The following is a 25,667-nucleotide window of genomic DNA, read 5'->3' on the forward strand; positions in this document are numbered from 1 at the left end:
GTTCTGGTGGATGGGAACCTAGGGAACCATTTTAGAATCCTGTCTACCACACGTGACCATGGCAGTCTACACACATCTGTATTCTAATGCTTTATTTTCCCTCATATGACTACATGTTTGCATATCTATGTTTTCCATTGAATTCTGATATATAAAGGAAACAATGTGTTGTGATGAGGCTGATGATGAGAGATAGAAGTAAGAAATGAACCACTGACACAGATAAAGAGAAAGTTGAGTGTAAATTTATATAAAATAAAGACAAATTACCTCAAGAATATGCATTTTATGGCTGGATTTGGACTCTTGGAAAATAATAACTTCCACAGGCTCCATCTGAGCCTTTGTTTTTCCTTTTTGATGATTCATAGTAGAACATGAAAACTTAATAAGAAATATCTAGAAACTGATTCATAATCATTTAGTGATTTTTAAAAGCCTCCAATACATCTCAGACTAGAGAAATGTGTTACCTGAAATATGTGGAAGATGTTAAATTACAGGATGAAGTGTATATGTTGTGTGAGTATATTTGATAAGACAAACTTTAAAAGTGATGTAGAATATTCACTTATGAGGAGGTATTAGTCTTTAGCCTGAAGCACCTGCAATTGGTCTTCTGCAGTAGTTGCCTTACAAAGTACTACTGATTCTCCTCATGACCTGCCTGCACACCATCTTTGTTTCTAGACTTGTAACTAGACTCAACTCCCAGGTCGCTGCAAAGGATGAGGCACAAAGTGACCTCAGGAAGTGTACCGCACTATGCATCCAAAGAACTGCATTAACTGTGTGGTGTTTTCCCCCCCAATTTATATAGACAGAAATCTGGAGAGTACGTGTGGGAATGGATATTATGGGTGTGGAATAATGGGGTAAGGAACGTAAAGTTGAGTCAGGCCAAATTTATTGCAAGGGTCTGTATTAGTCAGGATTTTCCAGGGAAACAAAATATATGTATGTATGTATGTATATATGTGTATGTGTGTATCTATCCTGGGCCTTACTAGATATTTAATGCTTAACCATGGGCCACCAAGTTATCATGTGAACTTAACTTTCCCTTGTGAACGGGGTGTTGTTTGATACACGAAGCCATTAAGTTGGGTATGCACAGTAGCATTCCATTATGAAATGAAAGGTGGTTTGAATGAGATCATGCTTGAGCAGTCCCTGAAGGAATAAATTGCCCTGAAGGATGTAGGGCAAATAAGCAGGGTTAGGACAGTGCCCTGCAGGAGGTTGTATATGCTCTAAATCAGCATCCAATGTATAGTGCTATTTCTTCCTTAGCCAGGAATAAAAGCATAGAAATGGGAGTGGCTCCATTCTCTATGACCCCTAGTGTTCCACCAGCAATATTTCTACTAGCAAAATCTGTGCTTCCAGTCCCCACAACCTCAGGCTCTACAGGTCTAGAGGACTTAGTTTCATTGGGAAGAATGCTTCTAGCAGGAGACACAATTAATCTATTGGATTGGAAGTTCAGACTGTCACCCACCCACTTTGTGACCCTTACACTATTGAATCAACAGTTAAAGAAGGGAGTTACTGTACTGACTGGGATGGTTGAGATGAATTGCCAGGGGAGAATTGCTACTACAAAATGGAAGTATGGAAGATAACATCTGGCACACAGGAGATCCCTTAGGATATATTTTATCAGGTCCCCTGATTAAAATCAATAGAAAAGGAATGATAATGGTATAGAACCTTCATGAAGGAGGGTTTGGGTCACCTGACCGTGCCAAGAACCACAACCAGCTGATAAGGTTGCAGAGTGCAAAGGGAATGAGGAATTGGCAGTGGAAGAATGTAGTTATAAATAACAACTCTGTGACTAGTTAATTTTATATCACAATATTTATATTACAGGATATCAAAAGAGAAGATTGAACATTGGGGAAGGACTTTGACTCCTCTTCTGGAGTTGAGCATTAATGTATTTTCAACTGTATTATATTAAATGGAAATGAGACTTTGTTAGTGTTTAATTTTAATAGTAAGTATGGTTTAATGAGTTATGTGGGTGTTAAGTTGACAAGAGGTGGCCATGATGGTTTTATTTGACCATCAGCTTATCTAGGCTTCAGTCCCCAGTTATTCAGTCAAGCATTAATTTACGTGTTGCTATGAAGATATTTTTAGATGTACTTCAAGTCTATAATCAGTTGACTTTAAGTAAGCAAGATTATCCGAGATAATGTTTGTTGGCCAGTTCAATTAGTTGAAAGGGCCTTAAAAGCCGAAACTTCCTGAGAGAAGATGAAATTCTGCCTGTGGGCAATAGCTTCAATCCATGCTGGAAAGTTTCAGCCTGCTATTCCTGAAGGTCCACTCTGTAGATCCTAGACTTGACTAACCAGTTCCCCTGATTGTAGAAGCTGTTTCCTTGTAATAAATCTCTTAATTTACATCTCCTACTACTTCTGTTACTCTGGCTGAACTCAAGATTGTTACAACAGGCATTGAAGCATTTGTATGGACAGTGGGGAGAAGACTGGTTAAGACAGAAAAGAATCAGATTTAATTTTTTAGGTGATGCACAAGACAGGTGATATGCACAGAAGCAATTTATGACCTGTAAAAATTCTGTTAGCTTGAGACAAGACTGCTAAGAGGCTAAGAATGAGGGCAAGAAGGTATTTTTTAATACAGAAAAGACCAAGAAGAGATCAAATAAAAGTAGTAAATTGATATCCAAAACAAATTTAGTTCTCCCAGTTAGCTTCTCCTCCATTCCCCCTGAATGTACTCTCTCTCGTTCCTCCTCACGAAGGCGATTCTGAGGCCAGCTTAGGAATGATCCTGAAGTATTTATGTTTCCATCGGGGCTAAAACCCCAGCATGTATAATTCCTAAGAAGTCTGAAGTAATTATGTGGGGTGCATAATGTTTGCTGGGAAGCTGTTGTTGACAATTTAGCCCTGAGGTTTTTGGAGTTGTACTCCATCAGCAGATAGAAATAATCTCTTCCTCTTACCGAGCTAATCTTTTGAAAGGTAGCAATTCTGTAATTTCATCTTTATTACTACTCCCTATTGATTAGAATATTGCCTACAATTCTTTATATTTTATTTTATTGTATCCAGTCCATGTTTCATTAACTGAATTAGAGGTATGCCAAGACTTTTTTTTTCCCTTTGTTTTCTTTACTTAGTACATTTTGTCTTAAAAGTAACATTAGTTCCTCCCACATAGTAGCAACTTTTAGCTCTCGGTTTTAATTTTTCAAATCATGAGATTGCTAATCCATTGAAGAGACTTCTCATTGGTCAGTTGTGTCAAGTTGAAAGAGACTTTCTGAGGGGCTACCCTGAGCTCCCATTTTGAGGACAAGAAGAATGCATTTGGCTTCAACCAACTTGACTACTTGCTTTCATTGAATTTTCCCAGTCCTGTCTCTTCCAAGCTTTCTTCTGGAACTGTTTCACTTTGATGACTTCTTTCCACTCCTATTCCTAAAATTACCCTGCCCAGCTTAAGTGTCATCTCTTTCAGGAGATTTTAATTTATCACTTTAACTAGAAGTGCTTTCTTTTTCCTGTGAATCCCTAGAGTAGTGATGGCAAGTATATTTCTGTTATAAACATCACTAATCATCATGGCATTCTCTCAAGCTGGGCTATGGCCGAGGAGTCCTTACTAACATAGCGCACTGTGCAGCCACTACAGTTGCTTGAGTTAGCATTGGAAATGAAATTGTGATCCTCTCATCTTTCTGACATGAACTAAACTGTAAGCAACTTGAAGACAAGTCATCTTTATTTTTATATTTCTCAAAGTAAACAACACAATGATTTGAATATATTAAATATCTGATTTAATGTAGCTGTCTCCCATGTATTAACAATAATATCTGTTCTTCAAAATCAGAAAATCTAAATGAAAATGCTAACCAAGAATTTCCCATTATTTTAAGAGGGAAATAATATAATGAATTACATGTCAGCCCTAAATGCCCTATTTCTTAAAAAACAGTATATTTTTTATATACAAGTACCTGTTAAATATTTAAAACATTTCTTCCAGATCACCAAATGTAATTGATATGCCTATTAAAAAACAGTTTGTTTGCAGTAACATGGCCTTTCTTAGTGCCAGCAACATCTAAGATGAATACCTCCTTTGTTGAAATTTGGCTTGCTTCTCAAAACGTCCATGCGATTCCAACATTCTATCAATTCTATTTGGAAAATTACTTTTCCCCATGCAATTTGTTCAGAAATGTCATATTGAGTTTTAGAGACATAAATGTAATTTTTTCTATATAAATATTGGCTGAAAAATACTGTGTTAAGAGACACATATTCTATAAAGTTGGTGTATTAAAAATGAGGCAGCCTTCTGCCAGAAAAATATTTAACTGTAGATCTTCTGTGCAGTTTTGCTTCATTTGTGCACTTAATTTATTGTTTATTCATTCATTCAACACACATTTATCGATTACCTGGTAGGGGTCAGATCTTATGTAAGCATTATGTGTACAAATATAAAAATAAATTCCTGAAAATTAACTAATATTCTAATGAAGGGTAAATTCATATAGAGAAATAATTACCAGTTAACACAATCTCTAGTAGATTTGTGAGGTTTTAGTGGGAGAAGTTATTAATTTTTCCATACTGATTATTGAGGCCTCACAGAAGAAGAGGCATAAGGACATATGATTTACTTTATTTTTTTTTCAGATTTTATTTATTTATTTGACAGAGAGAGAGAGAGCAATCAAGCACAAGCAGGGGGAGCAGCAGGCAGAGGGAGAAGCAGGCTCTCCACTGAGCAGGGAGCCTAATGCGGTACTCCATCCCAGGACCCTGGGATCATGACCTGAGCCGAAGGCAGACAAGGCTTAATGGACTGCACCGCCCATGTGTCCCATATGATTTACTTTAAAGCCATAATAGGTATACTAGGTAGACTGGTAAGAATACTAGCACAGAGTTATATTAAAATGTTATATTCGAGGAACTTCAAGAAATGTTTAATGTTTACAATGCAAAATGTATTGTAGGTGGATAGAAAGAGATATGACTTAGAAGTTAATTAGAGCTATATCCTCAATGTTATATCAGATAGTCTGGGAGTCTAGACTATCTTTTGGTGGTGAGGACCAAATGATGGCAGTGATGGTGGGAAAGAGCTGATAAGACTTCATTTTAGAAAGACAGTTGACAAAATTGCTGCTTATAGACCATAGTGGGAAGATATTATAGACAGTGCACAGTAAGTGTACAAATGATGAGGGCTTTAACAGATGTTTTTAAATGCTCAAAGCCCCATGTATTATGGTAAAAGCCGATGGCACCAACATACTTTAATGCATTATAAAATATCAATATCTGAAAATTCTAATTGTAAGAAATTTGCAAAAAATTATTTCAGTGTAGTGAAACCTCACTGCAAGAATAGGGCTTATACACAGTAACTGAGGAGTGACTATGAGATGCTGGGGCTGATTATGAAAATCTTAGTGTCTCATAGAAAATCTTTCAGTTTTCCTCAGGTGACAATCCTTGGGCCTGGGCTTCTGGAGCAAACCGAAGATACAGCCTCAGGCTCTTCTTTCTATCTCATTTCCCCAGGCATTCCTTCTTTCTTCTACTGAGAGTCTCATTCAAATTCCTCAGTGGAACTGACCTCTGAGCCACTATTCTCTAGTCATGCCTGGATACTCCTTTACCCAGCACTGGTCAAAGATAGGTCAAGCTGGTACCTCTACCAGATCTTTATCTGCTGCGTCACTGAAGTCTGAAGGGACTCAGAGAGGCAGTTTTGTACATGCCTTTTCTTGAATCTCTGAGAGAGACAAATTTCAGTGGAATGGTTCCTTGTAGGAATACTTTTGACAGCCAAGGAGTTGCATATAACTCTGATGTCTCATGCTTCAAGGTATCATGTTGAAACTACTGGGGCTGTATCAGAGCAAAAGCTACTCAATGTGCCTTGATATGAAAAGAAATAATAAGAGAGGATTAACCAACTTAGAGAAAACTTAGAGAAAATTAAATGAAGAAGTTCATTTCTCCTTGCTTTAATATTTAATCTCATCTTATGGACAAATAGAAAAATATTAACACATCAAAGGCATTTAGAATATTTTATAGCCATATGGCTCTTTTGAATCTAAAAACTTCATACTGAGTTATAATATGGCAAAAATATATTTATCAATTTGGTCCTTTAAATTGATTAATTCTAAATGTAAAATGTGATTTTGTTTAAAAGAAAATATTGTTGAGCAAGCAACTCTTCATCAAGCATTTTAAGTCTTGGAATTTCTCAGGTATTAAAGTTGAGAGTAGTATTTTTATGTAGAAGTCTATAAATTTGTTCAAAAAATTACTACAAAGAAACAAGTAATTCAATGAAGGAAGATTTTGCAGAAGATTATCCTTTTTTTAAAAAAAGATTTTATTTATTTATTTATTTATTTGAGAGAGAGAGAGAGAGAGAGAGAACATGCACAAGTGGGGGGAGGAGCAGAGGGAGAAGCAGACTCCCCTCTCAGCAGGGAGCCCAACCAGCCCAACTCAGGGCTCCATCCCAGAACTCCAAGATCATGACCTGAGCTGAAGGCAGACGCTTAACCAACTGAACCACCCAGGCACCCCAGAAGATTTTTCTTTTAGTCTAAGAGTATACTTTATTTGAAGGAACTAAAGTCCTAGGTTTTCTTTTCTTAGAAAAAAGACATAAAATATTGAGAAAATAAGTAAATTGGAACAAATAGAATTAAATATTTGATGTTCATCAAATGATCTTAAATTGAGTACTAGCACTGTTACTTTTCTAAAATATACATGAAAAACTACATAGCTTTCTACTGATTGTACTATTTCCATTCATATTGAAGTTATTTTATTTTGATTTATTTGCAATGATGCTGAAATTTGGAGAGAATTATTAGTCTTAAATAACTTGGCTTTGTGAAAAATGACATCAGTTTATCCATTCAAAGAAAACTCAGATTTGGAGATTGTATTTGGTTTTATTAAAAGAAAACATGAAATCTTTTCAATACTAATTCATGTTCATATTTTTCTTCTTTTTAAAAATTTTGTAGTGGTAGGCAAATAAGTCTTTAATTTGGTACCTTTCAAAATTGCAGTAAATAAGTTCTAAACCCTATAGTATGGGGAAATAGATTCATACTTTGAATGGGAGCATAAATTGATATAACTGGAATTAAATAAAGGTTTATTGATCTAATCACAAATGTAAATGCATGTTGCTGGAACAGAGGACATGCATTAGAGATTTATCTTACAGATACACTTTCATATGCACAGAATTATGTATGTGTAAGAACAGCCATTGCAGTACAAAAAATGCACATTACTGGGGACTGTTCAAATAAATTATTGTAAATCCACCCAATGTAATGTCATGCAGATATTAAAAGGAATAAAAGGAGCTATGGAATCTTCTATATTAAGTGAAAAAAACTCAGCATATAGAAAAGTCTCCTTATCATGCTAATATTTATATGTTAAAAAAGAAATCTACATGTACACACTTACGTGTATACAAGATATCTATGGAAGGATATCCAAGGAACCAGCTACAGTGGGTTGTTTTGGAGAGAAAAGCTGGGTAGAAGTGGAAAAGAAGTACTTTTTATTGTATACACCTCAATATCATTTGAACTCTGTGTCCTGTGCATTCACTACAAATTCAAAAAAATAAATTAATTCTAAAATATAAAAATAAAATTTCTGACAGCTATTCTTTTTCTTTCCTTGTTAACTTAGAATAATCTTTTTAAAATATTTGTGTTTTGTGAGAAGATACTAAGTAAAAGTTAATATTATCAACAATATAGAGCAAAATTTTAAGGTTTTTTTTTTCTCCATTATATAGTTGTAATTTATGCAGTTGTTTCTAATGTGAATAAAAATTTCAGGGTTAGCCCATTCATTTTAGTGACCTTGAGTACCAACTGAGACCACCTAGCAATTATTTTAGTCATGGTGATTGGGTTTTTGAGTGAAAGCATTTAAATGTATAGAGCAATTATATCATGAAGTGATCCTGGTACATTGAGTGTGGTTTTTTTGGTGTTCACATGTAGAGAAACACAGTATAGTTTCACAACTGGTGAGTAATCATTTTGTTTCCTTACATGTATTTCTGTAACCTTGAAACTTTATTACCAAAGAAATGATCACTATGAACAGAAAACTTCTATTTATACAACTATAGAAGTCTTCAATTTACAGTCTATTTTGAATGAACTGTTATCAGATAGATGAGATTTTATGGGATATAGCTATTTCAAGTATTTTCAAAATATTCAGGAAAGACTTTGTTTTATAAGATTTGGCAATTGAAACATATGTTGGCAGACTATTTAAAACATATTTCTGAAGAACTGAAAATTCTTCACATACAATTAAGATGCTTAGCTATTGATACTGGTTCTGGAACAATTGTTCTATTTAGTTTCCATTTCTTATCAAGTATATTTGGCTCAAGACAACATTTTCTCAAACAATTGGAACACAGAAATAGATATCCCTTTTTCGTTGTCTACCTCCCCCTCCCCCATTTTCCCATAGAATCCTGACAATTCTACACTCAGGACACAATCAAGAGACAATTTTCCATTTCGACTCTTTACCGCTCTTCACATTGTTAGAAGGAAGACAATAATTCTTCAGGGTTCTTACAGTAAGCCTTATTGACTCCCAAGAATTTGTGAAGTAAATAGAATAAAGGTTGATTGAGAAATATAATGATAATGTATATAAACTTTTAATTAGCACCAGTGTGTAAGAGTAAATCTCTTAAGTGTATTTAATATCTTATTATAGACAGTCTTGAGTTAGTGGATTATCCTATATAGTTAATGTTTTTTATTTAATTTTTTGTAACTTCTTATTTTAAATGTATTCATAAGCTTTTAGGTAGTTAAGGAAGACTTGTACGTATTTGACTATCTCTTAATATTCGTCCATGTCCCATGCAGTAAGTTGCATTATATCCTTCATAATATTATGTCCCCTTTCACCAGCTTGGGCTCCAGAATGTCACATGTTTTTATATTCAAATTAAGAGATACCTTTATATATTGGTATTGTATGAAAGGTTTTGTTTTCTCTCATGAAGGCCATCACACTCCCTGAAATTTCCCCTGTGGGGAAAGGGGTACAAAAAAAACCAGGGAAATTGAAATAGTTTATTTTCTGTTTCAGCTACATTTAGTGATGGTCCCACATATTCTGCTGCCATCTGTTCGACCTTCTCGATGACAGGCACAGTGCTCTACAGAGATTTGTGGTCTCTGCTGCTCCAAGAGGCAGCAGCTAGTGAATTTTAAATGACCCATTCTCTCAATAATAATAATAATAATAATAATAATAATAATAACAGATTAAAATGCCATCTTTTAGATGCTCTGATGCACATTTATAAGAGATCGTGTGTTTTGCAGTCACAATTCAGTTGTGTATTTTATGTGAATTAATTTTGTCTTCATTTTTTATAAGTGAATTTAACTTGATGTGGAACTCCTCTTTTCACTGATGGTAGAATATGCTTAATGTAAGAACTTCTGGATAGCTAAGTCACTTCTGATCTACAAATATTAATCTTCCTTCTGAGGGAGTCTGACATAAGTTCCATTGTTTGGTCATTCCTTGACAAAGCTATTCCTTGCTCTGTCTGATTTGGGAACTCTGTAGCTTGATACCCATAGCTCCCTTCCCTGGTCATTTGTGGTCTCTGGTCATGTGGTCTGTCCTCCTGTGGTGACTCCTGGCCAAAGTCCATTCAGTCTAAAGAAGACCCTCTGAGTGTACTTGCACCTTCCCCCACCCCTTGAGAGTTATGTCTTCTCATCTGCTCTCCCTGCCACTTCAATCCTGATGAACTTTGTAAGGCATGATCTTAGACTCACCCGTGGAAACACTAGTCATTTCTAATCTCCAGTTGTGTCTTGACATACAGGCACCTCTCTGAATTTTGAGGAGCTAGAATTTTTCCTTGGTGTTTCCTGTGAAGAAAGATATAAATTCTCACCGCTGAATTTTGTCAATCCCTTGTCAATCCCTTCTGGGTATTTATATCCTATTTTCTTCTCTCCCCCGAGTGAACAGGTCTAGCACTCAAATGTGTGGGGTTCTGACTGTCTTCTCAGGGACACAGGGAGCAACTAAACCTTAAAGTGCTGTCTTCAAATATTCTTCAAACTGTTCCTTATCCAGAAGTGTGTGAGTTCGTGTGTGCTTAATAGTTTGTCCCTGTTATAGCAGGGAAGCTGCTCTTTGGTTATCATCCTCAAACTGCCTTTACTCTATGCTAGTTTCATAGACTTTATTTAATCCTCTAGGCTCTGCTTCCTGTTCTTCCAAGACAAGCCTTTTTTTGTAATTCAAAACCACAAACTGAAAACTGTCCCCATAATAAATGCATAGGGTCTTACATATGAATAACTCTTTGGCTTTTAAACAATTGTGTTTGTTATGAGTTTCAAAATCTATTTAGCTTCTCAATTGAGGTCTTTGTTCTAAACTATATTTGAATGCCCCTACTCAGGACCCCTAGGCTGATATTTCTACCACTTTAATACTGCAGAGAAGGGTAAGGGTAATAGGAATGGAGGGAAAAAGAGTTTAATGTCAACCAGTCATCCTGTACACATTCATTTTCATCTCATTTATTTTTATTTTAAAAATATTTATTTATTTAAGAGAAAGACAGAGACAGTAACGGAGATAGTGAGAGACAGCATGAGCAGGGAGGAGAGGGAGAACCAGACCCAGACTTGAGCCCAGGACCCTGGCATCATGACCTGAGCTGAAGGCAGATGCTTAACTGACTAAGCCACCCAGGCACCCCTCATCTCTTTTATTTGTAGCCACACAGAAGTACATTTGTAAAGGATTACGGAAGTCATCTAGTTACGACACTCGTCTTACAAAGGAGTGGAGTCTAAGACATTATTTTCCCTAAGATCACAAAGCTGGCAAAAACAGACTAGAACCTAGGCCCTTTGATTTCTTGTAATATGCCACAGTAGTCCTCTGCTATTCTTTACTTTGTAATCTATTTCATTTTGATTTTAGCTGCCCCAAGCACCCAAGAATAGACTTTTATAAGTTATTTGCATGAAATTTCGGTGTTTGTTGTTGCAGAGGAAAGACACAAAATGACACAATGGGTGAAATAGAAATATCTAGGGTTTCATATTTATGCATAACGTACCTAAAATAACTTTCCATGTTTTATCTTTTTTACTATGAGATAGTCTTTTACTAAGCCACCTGAAATCCACGTTCACAATATAATTTAGATTTATATATGTGTAGATATTTAAAGAAACAGAAACCTAAATAAGTAACAAATCGTATTAACTTCAGCATTTCACTGTCATGCTCTAGTCCCCGTGGGTTGTATATATAGGCACAAGAGAGAAGTTGGCAGGTACTACAGACGCATTGTGTAGATTCTTGTGGGAATTGGATTTTATTCTAAGTGCAGCGAGAAGCTACAAGCAATTATAAACTAGAGAATGAAGTGATCTGATTACCATATTTTTAAAGATAAGTTGAACTGCTGAGGAGAGACCAAGCTGAGAAACTGTAGTGTGGCAGAGGGACAGTGAGGAAGAGCAGACACAGAAGAGAGGAAGCAGCGGAGGAGAGCTGGTTTGGCTGCCCGCAGGAGATCCCTCCTGACTTCATTAAGGCAAATGGGAAGGAGACAAAGAGAAGAAACCAAGTTAGGATAAGTGTTGGAGACAAGAGCGGATGGGATTTCTTGTGCTCCTTACTTGGACTCAGAACAGAGGGATGAGAGTCAATAACTCACTGTAATTCTCTTGTGTGGCTAAACACATTTAATTTAGTTTCTCTACTAATCTAATAGGAAGCCAGGAAGAAATAGCTCAACGTACAACAAACAGAAAGCGGTTAATACCACATACTCTAATATGGTTGGTTATTCAGTATCATTTCAAAAGACACAATGTTTAAAAAAAATCGTTTAATTAAATGTTGGCACAGGAGACTAGACAGTTAACTTGTTTTTATTATCACTAATACTAATATTGTTTTAAGTCCATTAGAGTTGGACTTTCCTTTTGTTCCTAATCTAAGGAGGGCTTCTTTTTGTTGACCTTCTTGTCTTGGTATAAAAATCTATCTTTTGAGATTGGCATTCCCTGGTGACTAAGTGGTGAATTATGCTGTCTGGAAAGTTATTGTGAGTTCCACTGTGGTTTTGGTTCAGTAGGTTTTTATGTATTTTTACAAATTTTGTACACACACCCAGAGGCCTTTTGGCACTGGTCACATTCTGAAATTCAAGAAAATAAATATGAACCATTTAACGGTCTCCAATTCTAGATTCAGTGTTTTAAATATACTGAAATATGTATATGAAGAATTTTCTGAAATGTGGAATGGAGACTAATTTGTCAAAGATTTTTACTAACATTACAAAAAAGAGCTTTCTCTGCAGCCTATTTGATGATATGTCCTTTAGGTCATGAGTGGTATATTTTGAACCTGAGCTCTGAAACTTAGAGGAAGTGTCCTTAGTATTCTGGATATTTGTTTTGCATTTTTAGTGGCTGAATAATACCCATACTAATTGATTTACCCAGTTCCTGGGAAAGCTCTCAAGCTTATAGTCATCTTGAATTATAGTCAGCAGTATAGTGAAATGCAAAAAAGGGTTATTTGGAAATGTAGAAAAAAAAATTCATTTTAAAAATAAAGCATAGCTATTTCAAGAATATAAAAGATGTATTTGCTAATCTTTTTTCCCTCCCATTTGTCAGCTTTAAATAACCCACTTGCAAAATAAAGCCAAATGGCATATTCTACTGAAAGTTCAATTTATAGTGAAATAAAACCCTATAATTCTTATATGCATAGTTAGTTCTCCAAATTGACTGTTAATCACACAAGTAAATTAATATCAACCACAAAAAAATATTCTGAAATATTCAGGATTATGGAACATATATTTTGGAAATTGCCTTGGACCTTGAAAATGTGAGCCTCTTTCAGGAAGTTACTGTATACACTGACACATAGGTAGTGGCAATATTTTATTAAAGGGGTATTATTTTGTGTGTAATCACGATGAGATGATTGTTATGACAGAGGCGTACAAAAGTTTCAGAGAGAGAAGAAATTTGAGACATGAGACCTCTTGGTTCTGTTGGTCCTATTCTTGGTTCTGCTGTAACTTTCTTCCTCATGGTACCCTCATTTTGGTCATTTTTTTCATCTGCCAAGGGGTCTCAGCAATTCTTGTCTGCTGCCACCTTGAAATATTGTCAAGGATCTCATATTTTGCTTGGTAATCCCTTGAGACCTTTGGATGAAAAGAACCATAAAAATCCACAATGTTTTTCTAGGTGGGGGTTTCCAAAATTGGTCCCTTTGAGGGAGCCACCCACTTGGATATTGAATACCCTCCCTGTGTAATGTGGAAAAAGCGGTTGGTGAAAATTTGTTCTTCCAGCATCACCAAAAAAACAGACGTCTTTATTGTTTCGAAAGTGAAACACACCCATTGGGGATCACTTCATCATTTTTTTTAAGTGAATGAAAACATCACAAGTTGAAGTGATGAAATGCAGGAGAAGTGCAAACAGACTACGCCCTTCCTCTTTCAGTCACAAGGAGCGGAGGTCTGCCGGCTCCCCTCCCTGTCTAGGAAGGGCCCTACTTGGCTCACAGACCTTGTCCGTATCTGAGCTACAGCTAATCACGCCTCTGTTGAGTCACCAGCAGAAAATCCCACAGACTAGTTGCTTTCCTCTTTGTGGTGTAAGGCAGTGATTTGAAAGAGAATCTTTTCCTGGTCTTTTTTTTTTTCTTTTCTTTTCATCTGTGTCATCCCCCTCCCCCCCATTTTCTTACTCACTTGCATTTCTTCCAATTTTTAATTATCATCCCTCTCTTAACCCATCCTTTTCTAACCTCAAGGGCTATTTTAAAAGGATGCTTATTCACCAGATGCAACTCTCCAAGGGCACATTTGGAAAAAGTAATAATCTTTTCTGTCCCTCCAGCTGCCAAAAGTCATCATGAGTCATGTTTTTGACTCAACTGACAGAAACACTTAATATAAATAGTTGGCCTTTCCCAGAGTTCCTTGTTAGTTGCCATTCCATCTTGTTGATTTCAACTGACTGATAGGATGCAGCATTTGACCACAGCAGCTTTCCTGGTCATTATGTCCCTTGTATTTTCCTGTCCCTGTTACATGTGGCCAGAGCAATCAGATCAAGTGAGTGATAAGCAAAATAAGTGACTGGCAGTGAACATTCTAGCTCTAGAGTATCTTGTTTGAAAAATCCTTGCATAGTTACACACCAACATGGAACTGGGTTGCATAAGCTAAATAAGAAATTAAGTAAACTACTTTTTAAATAATATTATTTCTAAATAATATTAACAAAAATAATGGTAATAATAATTATTATTGTTATATAAGGTCATTCTTTAATGGTGTCACTATTACAACTCACTGCTAGTTTACTTTGGAAACGTGGAGAGAAACTTGTTACAAATAGACAAAAAATTTGGTTTCTTTTCCCTTCTCTTCCTTTCTCTTCTCTTCGTTTTCTCGTCTCTTCTTTTCTCTTTCTTCCTCTTCCTCTTCTCTTCTTTTCTTTTCATAGGCTCCACCCCCAGCATGTAGCCCAACTCCAGGCTTGAACTCAGGACCCTGAGATCAAGGCCTGAGTTGAGATCAACAGTCGGACACTTAACTGCGTCACCCAGGTGCCCCAAACTTTGTTTTCTGATTGTTTTAAGTTCAGCAGAGCCCAAAAGAACTATTGCTGATACTCTCTTTTTACCTTGTCAAAGTGAAAGTCTTTAAAAGTTGAAAAAGATGCTTCTTATACAAATACAGAGTAAGCTTGGCAAAAAGGTTATTTAACTCATTAATGTGGTTTATCAGTCAGGGTTGAACCAACTATGTAAAATAAATAAGGCATATAATTATACCCTTCCCCATCCCAAACACATATTTATTTATTTCAAGAATTGGCTTATAAATTGTGGGGACTGTTGAAGCAAATCTGAAATAGGTCAGGAAGTCAAGAAGGGAAGATCACAAGCAGGCTGGCGCCTACAGGCATGGGCCAAAGCTTTTTGTGCAAAGCAGTCAGGAAAGGATGATTAGGAGCAAGCTAGAACCCACCAGGACCCAAGGTGTGTCCTCAGGGAAAGTCTCCCTAAGAATAATTCAGGCCCACTCAAATCTCTCTAATTTAAGAGAACTGATTAGGTATATAATTTATATCTGTAAAATCCTTTCACTGCAGCACCTAGGTTGGTCTCTGACAGGATAATAGGGAGAGCGCAGGTTCATGCTACAAAATGGCTAGGGCTTCCTTTCTGTCCTCCAGCTCTCATGAACAGTATCTCTTGTAGCCTACCTTATCTGGAAACAGACTAGAAAGGCAGTTCTGGAAAAAGTAGTTTATCGTAGCCAAGTTGACACACCAAAAGTCATGTATGAATATTTATAGACTCTGTGTTACAGTTTGAGAGTGTTCTCCCAAAATTCATAAATTGAATCCTCACTCCCAAAGGTGATGTTATTAGGAGGTGTGACTTTTGAGGGGTGATTAGGTCATGAGAGCAGAACCTCATCAATGGGATTAATACCTCATAAAAGAAGGTCCGGAGATATTCCTAACTCTTTCTGCCAACTGAGAACAAATAAGATATAAACCTGGTTAAAGTTCAATAAGGCAACAAAACTATAATCTTTGGGACTATCTTTTCTATAAGACAAATAATTCACATCTCTACCAGACACAAATTCACAAGTTAACATGTAATTCCATAGACCCTGAAACTTAATTAATAATAAAGAGCAAGTCAAATAAAGGCCTAGATAATTACATAATCTTGGCATGGGCCTATGAGACAATATTCCAGCATGACCTGAAGGCATTTGGTTTATTTGCAAGTTTGGATAATTTTTCTTAATAATTTAATAAATAATTTACCTTCTTTCATTATTAAAATGATAATCTTTCTTTGAGAGTTTAGATTTCCTGAAATACTGTATTCCATCTGCTTAATCAGAAATTAGTATTGATTTTGCAATTTCTTGATGATATCTTTCAGTCTTCTCTGATCTAGCTGCATATGATATCTAACCCTTTATGAACTATTGCTGCCTATCATAGGAGTTTCTCTGGGTATATGGGAGATGACTCTTATACTCCTAGGTACACAAATCCCTTGAATCTACAAGCCCCAAGCAATTAGAAAGGAAGAGAGAATAAAAGAGAAAAGAAGATCATTATTTCATGTAGAGGCCCTGAATAAGTGTGATATAAATATTAGGAAGGAAAAATAAAGAGTAAAGGAGAGAATTGTTCTGTTTACTTGTGCAAATTTTTTTTCTAAGAGAACCAAATTTGAAAATAATCAATTGAGTGTAAATATAGGTTCAGTAAGAACAAAGAAAATGGTGTGTCCATCTTGAAAATTCCATGCTATTAAAGGTACAAATTACGATTTTGAACACAAGTGATTTATTTTCTTCTATCCTAAACTGAAGGCCATATGGGTCAGACCTAAAACCAATTATTCAGTAAATGCTTCTAAGTGTACATTTCAAATGTACCGTGAAGTGACTAATTTGGAGAAAGATGAAAAAATCTGCTGTGCAGACATTTTTCTTCATTTGACTTAAAACAAATACTTTGTAATAGACTCACTACATTCTTTATTGAGATCTTTAAAGACAAGTGTTTAAGAGTTTCCACCTCTTATGACAATAAGGACATCACTGGCATGTTGTAAATAATAGGAAATTGAAGTCATAAATTTTTGTGCTGTGAACAAATTCATCCTGATAGGTGTCTAAACTACTATTTCACTTTAGACATCTTAGCAAGTTATTGCAGTAAGTATATAACAAACATCTAACATACTTCTCTCTCCCCACTCAGATTTCTTTCCATCATCATCTAATCTGTTGACAAAATCATTATTCTAAAATCCAAGGATCTTTGTTTTCCTTTCCGGTTTAACATGCTTCCATAACACACATTGCCTACTCGACCAATGCCACCTACCTAAGCATGGTAATCAAGGTTCTTTATGATCCAGGCTTTACAATCTCTCCAGTTTCATTTTTGGCCATGCACAGTCAGATTCTATGTGCACTATGCCTCCACCAGAAGGAGGACAGTCATTTCCTAAACCCTCACATAATCTTGCTGTAAAATATTTACATGTATAATTATCCTACAAGAAATGCCCTCCACCCACTGTTATTCTAGAAAACTATTCATCCTTTGAAACGCAGCTCAGCTTCCCTTCCTCTGAGTAACTTTCTACTATCTCTGCCTACTCTACCCAGGCAGCTGGGTAATACTCTTCTAGGTTCTAATGGCACTCTCTCGGGATCACTCTGCTATAGCCCTTAGCTTTTCAGTCCTCAAAAGGCTTTTATGTAGGTTTGTTGCTCCCTGACTGCAGATGCTTTGCCTTTTTAACTTGTTCCCAGAATCTAGTTTTGGATTTAATTTGGTAATAGTTGCCTATAAATATTTGTTGAATATTGAGTATAATCAATTCCTCTGATCTGATGCTGGCTTTGGGAAATTAAAGCAGGTAAGTAGAGAAGCCATTCACCTGAGATCATGGGCATTTTATTGTCTTTATTTAGTAGTGACTCTCAAACTTCACTCTGCTTCTGAAGCTTCTTGTTAAAACATGGCTTGCTTGACCTCCTCCCAGAATTTCAGATTCAGTAGGTCCAGGTTGGAGCCACAGAACTTTCATTTCTAGTTTGTGTGCAGTTATTGCTGCTCCTGTTGCTCAAGGACCGCAATTTAAGAATGACTGCTCTATAAATAACTACACACAGGCCAAGGTGCTGAAAGGAAATATGTATATTTAATACATGCTTATCCAACTGATAATGTTTGTTTAAAAAAAATCTAAAAATCTTCATACAGAATATGATTTATTTTGTTCCCTTCTAAATCAAGAGAAACGGAAGCATATGGATATATTTTCTTTTATTCAGTAAAGAAGATCAATATTCTGAATTTTCTGTCACAATCATACATTCCCCATTATTTTCCAATAATTTAACAAGGTGAATTTTTAAAAAAATATTTATTTATCTATTTATTTGAGAGAGAGAGAGAATACCTGAGAGTCGGGGGAGGGGCAGAGGGACAGAGAGTGAGAAAGGCAGAGAATCTCAATACCAACTCCATGTTGAGCGCATAGCCCAATGCAGGGCTTGATCTCATGACCCCAAGATTATGACCTGAGCCAAAACCAAGAGTTGGACTCTTAACCAACTGAGCCACCCAGCTTTCCCTTAACAAGGTGAATTTTTAAAAATGCTGACAATGTTAGTTTCCCTTTGTAAAACAGATCTTAATTTTTTTTTTTTTGAGAAGAGGTACAGATAATATACTATGTAAGCAATTAGCCCATTCCCCAAAAACTGTACATACATAGTAAATTTGTTCTCTTATTTTAGGTGGTCCCCTTAAATTTCATAGGGGGATCCAAAGTAAAGATATTTATTTTTAAACTTATAAGTGGGAAAGAAGGGATTGTAGAGATTAAATTAGAGCAGTCTTTAAAAAAAAAAAAAACATAAGAAAGCTATTGGGGCTAATAAACAAATTCAGCAAAATTGTAAGATACAAGATCAACAAACGAAAATCAGAAGACCTAAATAAATGGAAAGACATTTCATGTTCTTGGGTAGGAATATTTAATAATGTTAAAATGTTGGTACTGCTTAAAGCAGTCTATAGACTCAATGTAATTTTTATCAAAATTTGAACAACCTTTTTTGAAGAAATGGAAAAGCCAATATTCAAATTCATATGAAATTTCAAGAGATCCCAAACAGCCAAAACAATCTTGAAAAACAAGAACAGAGATGGACAATTCACGCCTTCCACTTTCAAAATGTACAGCAAATCTACAGTAGTCAAAACAATATGGTATAAGAATATAGATGAATAAAAGATCTATGGAATAGAATAGATAGAATAGAATTAAGAATATATATAAAAGCATACAGCTATGGCCAACTGATTTTTGACAGGGGTGACTTGTCCACTCAATGGGAAAAGAACATAGACAGTCCAGTCCCTGACTTACAATATTGGGTTCAGCTTAATGATTTTTGACTTTATGATGGTGCAAAAGTGATACACATTCAGTAGAAACCATACTTGGAATTTTGAACTTTGACCTTCTCCTGGGCTAGGGATATTCAGTACAATACTATCTGTAATGCTGGGCAGTGGTAGCGAGCTACAGCTCCCCATCACCCACATAATGATGAGGGTAAACACCTGATACTCTTAAAACCATTCTGTACCCATATGACCATTCTGTTTTTCACTTTCACTACAGTATTTAACAAACTACATAAGATATTCAGCATTTATGAAATAAGCTTTGTGTTAGATAGTTTTGCCCAACTCTATGCTAATGTAAGGTTTATGAGCACATTTAAGTTAGGTTAAGCTAAGGTATGATGTTCAGTAGATTAGGTATCTTAAATGCACTTTTCAACTTATGATGTTTTCAACTTACTGTGGGCTTATCAGGTGGAAACCCACTGTAAACTGAGGAAGATCTGTGGTCTCTTCAATAATGGTGCTGGGACAATTGGATTTATACATGTAAAAGAATTTTGTTGGATACCTATCTTATATCATATACAAAAATTAACTAAAAATTTATGAACAATATTAATATAAGTGCTAAAGCCATAAAACTCTTAGAAAAAGATATCGGGATAAATCTTCATAACTTTGGAATTGGCAGCTAGTTCTTAAATATGACACCAAAAGCACAAACAACAACAGAAAAAAAGGTAAATTGAATTTCATAAAAATTTAAACATTTTGTGTATTAAAGGATAATATCAAGGAATTGAAAAGATAACCTAGAAAATGGGAGAAAATATTCACAAATTACATATCTGATAAACATTTAAAATTCAGCATTTATAAAGAACTCTTAAAACTCATCAGCAGAAAGACAAACTGTGGGCAAAGGACTTGAATAGGCATTTCTCCAAAGACATACAAATGGCTTATAAGAACATAAAAAAAAGTTCAACATTATTAGTCACTAGGGAAATGCTAGTCAAAACAATAAGATTTCACTTCACATGTGCCAGGATGGATATAATGAATGAAAAAAATGAAAATAACAAGATTTGGTAACTTTGTGGAGAAACTGGAACCCTGTTAACATTGCTGGTGGGAATGAAAAATGATGAGAAGGTAAGATGGTAACAGTTCGTTCCTCAAAAAGCTAAATAATGAGTTGCCATATGACCCAGCCATTCTACTGCTAGATTTATACCCCCCAAAATTGAAAATAGAGATCTAAATCCATATTCATATGCCAATGTTTATTGCGGCATTAGTCACAATAATCAAAAGATGGAAACACCCTATGTGCCCATCAGTAGATGATTGCGTAAACAAAATGTTGTATATATGCACAATGGAATATTACTAAGCCTTAAAAAGGAATGAAATTCTGATACACGGACAACCTTGAGAACACTGTATTAAGTGAAATAAATCATACACAAAAAGACAGTTAATATGTGATTCTACTTAATGAAATATGTAGAATAGGCAAATTCATAGAAACAGGTCACCAGGAGTTTCTTGCTCGGCAGGAAGGGCAGGAGAAGGAATGGCTGTCAATGTAGCCTGGGAAAATAAATGGCCGTGGAGAAACTTAGGGGGTCCTGAGTGACCAGACTGACAAGGAGTAGAGCGTGACTGAAAAGATCCTGGATGCCTTGTCCTGTAGTTTTAACATCAGATCTAAATGGTTTGGCAAATGCTTTGCATGCAGGATTTTTCTATTCTATCCTTGGAACGGGATTGCTATTACTTCCTGGTGGCATAAAACTGTTTGCATTGTTTTATACCCTGGGAAATACTGCTGCATTCTCCAGGATGAGATTTTCACTGGGCCCTGTGAAGCAACTGAAGAAAATGTTTGAAACAAGATTGCTTGCAACGGTTACTATCCTTGTTGTTTCATATTTACCCCTGTGTGTTTCTCTTGACATAGGAAGAGGCTGGCCTCATTGTTCTGCATATTGCAGGTCTTGTGAATGGCCTGATGGAGCCTATGAGGTTCTCCAGATGCAAGAGATGCAGACATTAAATGTGGTTCTGTTCAAAGTTGAAAGTCAGAAACTCCTCAAAAAGAGCATTTGAAAGTTGATGCTGTGTTTTGGTGAAGTGTGCTTTTGCTGATAAAATAATCACACCAAAAACAACTGCAGTAACAATTTAAGACCATTTGTATTCTGGTACAAACTACATGCTTGATTAAACTGTTAAATGCTTGTAACTTTAAATTCATATGAGTCATTAATATGTCCTTCCAAAGACAAGGAGATTTTAATCATTGCCAACTGTAAGTTATTTTTAGCCATTTTTTTAATGTCTTTTGAAAATAGCTTCAAATGTGAATATTTAAGCATAGTCCTGTGCTGAAAGACATATTCAGTTTTTTAGGCTCTTTTAAAATGACAACATTTTTAAAACAATTAAATAAAACTACTTTACATGTAAATGAAACTTTTAACTTTACACTAAAGATTGTTTATTATGTGTAATAAAAATATATAAATCTTTAAATTTTTAAGTAAACCAACGCTTAGGAATAAACTTTACCAGGGCATGAAGAAAGGGATGAATGGGGAGTTATTATTCAATGTTTATAGAGTTTCTGTTTGGAGTGATGAAAAAGGTTTTGAATTAGATAGTGATGATGGTTGCACAACATTGTGAGTGCAGTTAATGCCTCTGAATTGTACACTTAAAAATGGTTACTATTGAAAAAAATCAATATAAGCAGATACAGAGAAATAAGCACAAGTAGGTTAAGTCCCAAAGGTAAGAAACACTAACAATTACATAGTGTTTACTATTTCCTAGGCTCTTTAGGTGCTTTTATATATGTTAAATCACTGAATCCTCACATCATCATTATTGTCCTCACCCCATCTGTGAGAAAATGAGGCACAGAAATTTTAAATAGTTTGTGAGTGTCTTGTAACTAGGAGACAGAAGAGCCAAGATTTGGACCTAGGCAGTTGGTCTCTAAAAACCATGCTTTGAATCATGCTTGAATTTTAACCATGCATTATTGTCTCTGCCTATCATTTGGTTAAGTGCTGAATGAGGAAAATGAACATAGAATCATGGGAAGCAGAAGGTAGGTGTAGTCAGTCTATTTTTTGGTCACTCTGATCTCATAAGACCAGAAACTTTACAAATCTAATTCTTTTTTTTTTTTTAATCTAATTCCTAGTTGACACATTTTCTATCCTTTTGGTGTTCATACTGCCTTTCCAAGTGACTTGGGAGTAAGTAGTGGGGTGTGATGACTCTTTTATCTGACGGAGTCATTGAATACTTGCTTTGCACATTTTTTTTAGCAGTTGATAATCAATCTATTAAACTAGATAAAGTAAATGATATTTTTCAGCTGTATTGAGATAGAATTGACAAATGAAATTATAAGGTATTTAAAGAGCACAATGCGATGGTTTGATACATGGATACATTGCGAAAGGGTTCCCCCAACAAATCAGTTAACACATTTATCACCCCACATATTTACCTCTTCCTCTTTTTTTTTTTTTTTTTTGTTGGTGAATACATTTAAGTGCTCCTCTCTTAGCAAATTTCAGTTATACAATAGAGTGTTATCAATTATATTCACCATGTTATACATTAGGTCCTCAGACCTCATTCATCTTGTAAGTGAACTGTAACTTGGACTCTTTTACCGATCCCAACCTCTACTTATTTCTTCCACTCCACAGCCCTTGGAAACTACTTTTTTACTCTCTGCTTTGGTAAGTTTGACTTTTTTTCAGAGTCCACATGTATGTGATACCATGCAGTGCTTGTCTTTCTCTGTCTGGCTTATTTTGCTTAGCCTAACATGTTCCAGTTTATCCATGTTGTTGCAAATGGCAGGATTTCCTTCCTTTTTTAAGGCTGAATAATATTCTATTGTATATATGTACTACATTTTCTAGCTTTATTCTTTTGTTGATGGACACTTAGTTTTTTTTTCAAATATTGGTTATTGCAAATAATGCTATGACAAACATGGGAGTACAGATATCTCTTTGAGGTAATGGTTTCATTTTCTTTGGATATACAGTTGAGCTTTGAACAACACAAGGGTGAGGGGTGCCAACCCACATGCAGTCAAGAATCCGCATAACTTCTGACTCCCCAAAAACTTAACTACTAATAACCTACTGTTGACCAGAAGCCTTACCACTAAGAAAAACAGTTGATTAACTCATATTTCCTATGTTATATGTATTATTTACTCTATTCTTTCTATAAAGTAAGCTGGAGAAAAGAAAATGTTATTGAGAAAATCACAAGGAAGAGGAAAATACATTTATAGCACTGTACTGTTTTTATTGAAAACAAATCTGTAAGTGGATGCATGCAGCTCTAACCCATGTCATTCAGGAGTCAACTGTATACCCAGAATTGGGATTGATGGATCATATTCTATTTTTAATTTTTTGAATAAACTCCATACTGTTTTCTATAGTGGCTCTATCAGTTTAAATTTACAAAATAGATGATTTTTAAAGAGACGTGAGAAATATAAAAAAAATTGTTGGAAAAATTGTGGCTTCCACTTTTTAATAAATGGACTCTTATAACATTAAGAATATCATAACATAAAGCTGATCTACATTCTTTCCAATACTTATCTCTTTTGTGCTAATTGCAGCATCAACAACACATTAATTTTTATAGAAATGATAATGCATCAATATTTAAGACATTTCTTGAACACCCATTTTATGCAAAAGTAAAAGCCAGTATCTTCCCACATAAGTGATAAATTACAGAGATATCCTGGTGGAATGCTTGTCTGATTTTTGCTTTTTCTTTTTTCAGTATTGTTTCCTGGCTAGTCATTTAGAGAACTTGGGAATTGTTTAAGAGATGAGTTACAACAATGAAATACAACAAAAATATTACCTTTGGATCATGTTATTTTCATATATATCAAAACAATTTGCAGTAAAATGTTTATGATACTTTTAAAAATATAAGTACTCTCTGTTAAGTTTTAATAACCCTAGTATGAGATTTAAAATATTTTAAGCATAACCCAGGGGAACTTTATATGTTATAAGCAATGATAGAAGAACAACTGTGGCCTTTTATTAGCAATTATGATTTGTAGCAAGTTTTTATTGCCAATTTTCACAGCTCTCCTTCTTCACTCTTTTTTGTTTTGTATTGTTTGTTTTTCCCTGCGATCGAGTCTTGTACTAGAGTTTTGGCCCTTGGGATCAATCTGTACCAGACAACATGAAGCAAAACTTCCGTCTGGTTCTGTATTTTAGCTGTTCCTGACTGGAATTCAATTATATATAAGACACATGGTTACTTAAAATTCAATAGAATTAAAAAACAAACAAACCAAAAAAGAAAAGGTTTGCTTCCAAGGAAGCTCTCGTTGATTACTAATAGGTATTATTTGAGGCTAGAAACATCCAGAATCTAGAAAAGCCCACTTGATAACTTCTCCTTTTCATATATGACCAAGGTTATTGAGGAATCTGAATGGTAGATGTGGGCTATAACTAGGACATTAAGGAGTTTTTCATTAACCATTGTCTTCAATTCCATTTTAGATCTTTCTTTTCTGAGCCGTGAGTACATCTGAATAGAAATGACAGCTTTCTGGCACTTTCATGTGTTGATTAGTCCAAACCAAATAAATTCATTCTCACATTCCATTGAAAGATTTTAATTCCCCATTTTTCCTACCTCTTGGATTGGCCTGACCTGCAGTGTAGATATATAATCTGTTCTTTCATCTTGCTATCTTCTTTCCCTATATTCCTGGTTCCTACAGGGGTGAAAAAGGTGTTAGTGAAAGATTAAACATTTACATTGTGTGTAGTGCTACAAGTTTCTCAATGCTGAATTTCTTTTGGATTGTGTTTGTGGGCTCATGGAGATTATCTTTCAAGATCATCACATTGAATAATTTACTGATATGGGAAATACCCTCTGTCTAATCCCTAGAGACCCTTCTTAGCTCTCCATTTTGCCTTCACCCACAGGTATACACCATAGCTGAATCTCTTCTCTATGGAAAATGCTTTCGTGGACCAGGTCATTTAAAGAAACTTTGGGTGAAGTAATTTCCAGAATTTCCACTGGTACAAGGGAATTCAATGTGCTAGAGATTTGACAGTTGTATACCAAATTCATTTTCTTTTCTTCCTGGATATAAAGCTCTTCTGCTTTTCCCAGCTTTCCTTGAATTTGGTATGGATATATGACTGAGTTCTAGCCAACGAAATAGGAGTGTGGTGCCATTTCCAGGGCTAGCTCACTAAAACGTCCCACGTACAATCCTCCATATTGTTTTCACATCTGCCTCCTTTAGCCAGCTAAGCACAAAGATCTTGGAAGGCACCTTTGAAAATGATGGAACCGTAAGATGAAATAAATCTGGATCCAATTAAAGAAGAGCTTCTTGCTCCTTTGTAATTTTCATGAGCAAGAAATAAATTCTATCATACATGAACCATTACATACTTCGACATTTATCATAGCAAGTAGCAGTATTTCAACTAATGCACAC

Source organism: Ursus americanus, chromosome 9 (genome assembly GCF_024610735.1).
Source record: "Ursus americanus isolate L20-20 chromosome 9, mUrsAme1.1.p, whole genome shotgun sequence".
NCBI lineage: Eukaryota > Metazoa > Chordata > Mammalia > Carnivora > Ursidae > Ursus > Ursus americanus.